This window comes from Triticum dicoccoides, chromosome 7A (assembly GCF_002162155.2).
Source record: "Triticum dicoccoides isolate Atlit2015 ecotype Zavitan chromosome 7A, WEW_v2.0, whole genome shotgun sequence".
Taxonomy (NCBI): Eukaryota; Viridiplantae; Streptophyta; class Magnoliopsida; order Poales; family Poaceae; genus Triticum; species Triticum dicoccoides.
Genome location: NC_041392.1, coordinates 706220705 through 706225805, shown reverse-complemented (window position 1 = coordinate 706225805; position 5101 = coordinate 706220705). Strand labels below are relative to the sequence as shown.

General features: G+C 41.3%; 1 pseudogene; it reads right to left on the bottom strand.

Annotated features, from left to right (window-relative positions):
* Nucleotides 1–1399: 1399 nt before the first annotated feature.
* The window catches only part of LOC119333971, a 16432-nt pseudogene continuing 12730 nt past the window's right edge, over nt 1400–5101 (bottom strand).

Genomic DNA, 5101 nt, shown 5'->3' with positions numbered 1-5101 from the left:
GTAAAAAGACTCTCTAGGGCAGCCGGCCAACACAGTCGGCGAACGAACCCTAGGTACAGGCGGCCCGGCCCCCGGTGGCAGTCATGGAGGCCGACCGCCTCGGGGGTGGCGCGCTGGTGCGGAAGCGGCGGCGGCTAGGTTTTGGATCGTGATTAGGCTGATATCATGTTAGAAGGGAGAGAGGGATTTGATGCAATAGTTCATTCTATTGCTTGAGCCACGTGGGCATATATATAGAAGTACATAATCTACTTGGAGTACAAGGCAAGTCAGAATATTTCGTTGTCTAACCTATGTTTCCTAATACAATCACCTTACTCAAGATTGAGAAGTACATACACATTTCAATTATCAATTCGCCTCTCCCTTGCCAGATAGGATTACATGTGCCCGGAGAGAAGCCGTGCTAAAAGCCTAATTGTCCAATAAAAGACTAACCTCTCTCAAAGAACATATTGCCAAACCTTTATGTGGTTGGAATCCTTTTGTCTCCTTAGCAATTTGGACAATAAAAAGACGACTTTACCTTCACAGGAATCCAGCTAAACCTTTTCGCTTGCCGAAAGTATCCAACAAACAAATACTGCGATGGTTATCTATATTTTTTCGACAAATGGTGGATTTTATTGACTTAAAATGAAGCATCAGAAAGATGAAAGTACAATAAGCACACACCCGACTTCTGCATAGTAAGGATGCACACAACCAACACAAACGCACGCACACAAAAACACCTGGCAAATAGCGAAATCATACAAGACCAAAGTTAAGTGTAGGCAAGGAAAAGAAACCAAAGCGATCAGATTGGCAAACTATAACAATGACTATATCTGCACCCAATCTTATGACACCACATGGATGACGAGGTTCTTCAATAACAATGCCTTCAGGAAAGGAGCGACACTCAAGTGTCACATTCATCGGATTCAACTGCCCAAGGCTAGAATCTAGGTTTTCACCCCGAAGAATCGGTCTGAGCATTCCGAACAATCGGTATACCCAACTCAGGTCAGACCAAGGCTTTCACCCTGGAGCTCAAGACCAGGTGCTCAGTGGCGGAGCCAGCAAATTGCTAAAGCCCGGGCACGCCGTAAGCTAAAATTTACTTTTGTCTATCAGACACAATAAGTATCATATATTTGGATAAATGTCATGTGCAATATACACACTAATTTTTTATAGATCATAGAAGTAAATAAAAACAGGAATACAATACCAAATAACTCTCCAAACACTAGTCACACAACCTAACCTTTCGACACCTCGACGACAATAGTCCAATCTCCAACGTTCATCCTTGTGCACACAAGAGAATCTACAAGATAAAACACATTAATAATTTATATAATTTTCATTGAAATTAAACACATTAGATAGAATGGAGCGTACCAGTAATATGCTAATTGGACCTGGGCAATTGCCCTTTCCGATACTTCATGGCTTGAAACCGTTTAATAATAGCATCATCATCAAGTCCTTTAAAAATCTCCCGCTCGGTGTAGCAAATCATCAAGTCATTAAACCATGTATCATTCATCTTGCTGCACAATTTAGATTTGATAATCTTCATTGCCGAGAAAGCTCTTTCGACCGATGCCGTTGAGACTGGCAATAACAAAGCCAACTCTATGATTCTGTACACCAGTGGGAAAACCAAATGTTTCTCAGTTTCAACCATCGTTGTAGCTAAACTTTCAATATCTTTACAAGAAGAAAAGGCCTCATGCCTTCGTACATGAAGAATGTAAGTCTGAAGTTCGTCTCTTATGATTGCACGATCACCACTAGAGAAATCTCCATGATAAACTTCAGTTAAGCTAGCAAGCTTGTCAACATCAAACTTGGAGAAGGAATTTTTTGGATGAAGGCATGAGAAGGCCACTATTATATTTTAAGATGCTTCATTAAAGCGATGATTCATCTCAGTGCATATCTTGTCAATGGCAACATAGAAGATCTCAACTCGATAGAAATGAAGATTGGTGTAAGTCACACCATCAAGCCTTGAACGACCCCGGACCGGTATTCTTTCATTCATATCGGGCACTGGAATACCTTTGGTGACAAAAAAGTGTTGGACTTCATCGAACAAGCTTTCCCGACCACTTTCTCTCATAGAGGCCAACCGAGCGTTGACATCACCAACTAGTTCAATGGCATTAACAATGTTTATATCTTTTCTCTGCAAGACTTGTGAGAGTTCATTTGTGAAAGCAAGCAACTTTATCATAAGATGCAATACGAAAGCAAATTTGAAACTCTCCATTATCTCTATCAAACCCGCCGCTTGAGATGGTCCGCACCCTTCATCATTGACCTCACGAAGCACATATATGACCGACTTCCACATTTGACTCAAATGAAGCAAAGTTGTATGGTGTGAACCCCATCTAGTATCCCCGGGTCTTGCTAAATTTGTTTCATGGTTCAAACCTCTTCCACTAAATATCTCACCGCTCTCAAGCTGATCTAAGATATTTTGATGACGTTACTCCCTCAGTGAATCCCTTCTCTTGCAAGATACACTAGTTGTGCTCACAATTAAGGAGACATATTCAAACAAATCATGAATAGAGGAGCAACAACTAGCGACCGAGACAACCACCAATTGTAAACGATGTGCAAAGCAATGCACATAAAAGGCATAAGGGTTCTCGTCAAGAATTTTCTTTGCAAACCATTAAATTCACCTCTCATATTTGAAGCTCCATCATATCCTTGCCCTCGTAGACTATGAATGGATAACTTATGATGATCAAGAATGTCAACAAGAGCTACCTTTAGTGCCTCTGATGTAGTCTCACTGACATGGTACAGAGAGAGAAATTGTTCCACGGCCTTCCCTTTATCATTGACATACCTACATCAAGATTTTTGTAACAAGATTAAATAAAAGTAGAAAACAACTATGAAATAACAATTAAAATGAATAATAAACCACTACTAACCTCAACATCACCGCCATTTGCTCTTTGACATATATATCACGTGACTCATCGATAAGCACAGAGAATTTCTTATCACCAATTTCTCTCATGATTGCTTTGGTGACCTCTTCTGCACAACACTTTGCAAGATCTTTTTGAATTTCAGCAGTAAGCATCTTGCAGTTTCTACTACCATGGTCAAAAGCATGCCTCACTTTCTCATCTCTAGCTTTATGCCAATCTACCATCTCACGGAAGTTACCCTTGTTCAGTGAAGTTGAACTTTCATCATGGCCACGAAAAGCCAAGCCTTGAGCAATGAGATATCTTGCATAACCCAGAGAAGTGTGCAACCGAATTTTGTAAAGTACTTCAGACTCCTTGGTTGACCTAGCAAAGTTACTAGACACGCTTTGCCTTTGATTACGAAAATCATCATAATGCAATCTTACCTTGTTGTGCACACTATTTACCCCACCAACATGAGCAGGCAATGCCTGATATGCATGCTTCCAATCCCTGAATCCTTTTTTGGTGAAGACATCATAACCAAAATGTGTACTACTTCCTGGTTGCTTAAAAAGAAAGCAATAGAAACAAAATGCAGCTTGCTCGGACACACTATATTCTAACCAATCATAATTCTTATACCAATTTTTAGAAAATGCACGGTTCTTGCTACCAATTTTTTTGCGATCAAATTTGACAGTTGGTCGGGTTGGACCCTTCAATATGTATGCTCTTCTCACCTGATCTTGAATATTCGGACGATAATCAGCAATTTGTTGCCTATGAGCGGGATCACACACAATTTCAGCCGGATTAAACTCATCATCGTCCTCGTCCTCAAAATTCACCTCATCATCATCATCATCATCGTCATCATCCAGCATTTCCTGCTCAATCCAGTTCTGAACCTCATCTATCACGTCGTCACCATGTTCATGAACATCACTTGGTTGTGGGTCTTGTGGCGGTTCCACTTGTGAATTTCTTCTAGTGTCAACAAAAAATCTGCTCAACTCTGAAATTTTAACGAGCATAATTAGAGTCCGCAAGCAATCCAATGCACAACTTCTTAAATTACAAATATAACTCACCTAGCTGTCGCTTGCCTCTAGCCCTAATTGTTGGCAGTCTGCTACTGGATGCCTCTTGAACAGGTTGAGTGTTCGCTAGTGTCGACGGTGAAGACCCAACGTCCGATCCAGCCGGAGTTGAATTCCCACTAGTGGTACCGGACGATTCGCCGCCTTGGCGCCCCCGCTTACGCTTCCGATCTTGACCGTCACCCACCGGAGTCAGAGCCGAGGCCCGACCGCGCGTCATCTCTAATCCTCTTCTAATCTTGTCGCCCGACATTGATCTGGCTGCTGGCGGCAGTCTACCTCACGCCATCGCCGCCTTGGAGGCGCAGCTGCGCAGTAGATGGTAGGACACGACTAGGTCTCGCGTTCCTACGTACACAGACGAACAGGCGACTTGTCGATGGATCGATCGATTCTTCTTCAGTGCATGGATTGATCGAGCAAACAAGGCCTATTGGCTGTTGTGGCCCATCTGATTGCTTAGCTGATATGAGTAAGGCCCAAACTGCAGAAAACGCGCGGACTGGCCCAGTTAGAGAAGTTTACTGTGACGCCCGGATAATTAGGCTACAATAATCCCGCGTTAACGAATGCCACGTCACCTCGGTTACTGTTGATAAACTCGAGTTAGTTCAAAAAACGATTCAAATTAAAATTTACAATATAGGCAAACAATAAAAGTTTTCAAATATTAAAATTTAAATGTTCGGAGTGAACCAAATAATACATAGGTAATTATGGTGGAGGAACCACACTCTTATAAAATGTGTAATTATTCTAAAATGAATAAAACAGTAGCAAAACCGGTATTTAAATGCTTTTATAAATAAATAAAATACTAAACTAAATTGTTTTGGGATAAAACCTTTTGTGGCAGTGGTTTCATGGTATTACTAATTTAGGGATCATTTTAATATTAAGTAAAAAGTAAACTTAAAAGAAAGTAAAATAAAAACAAAAAGAAAATAAATAGAAAGAAAAGAAAACACAAAACCAGAAAAGAAAACTAACAAAAAAAAAGAAGAAAGACCCCCCCCTGCTGGGCCAAGTGGCCCAGCTGGCCTCCACCAGCCCAGCCGGCCGGCC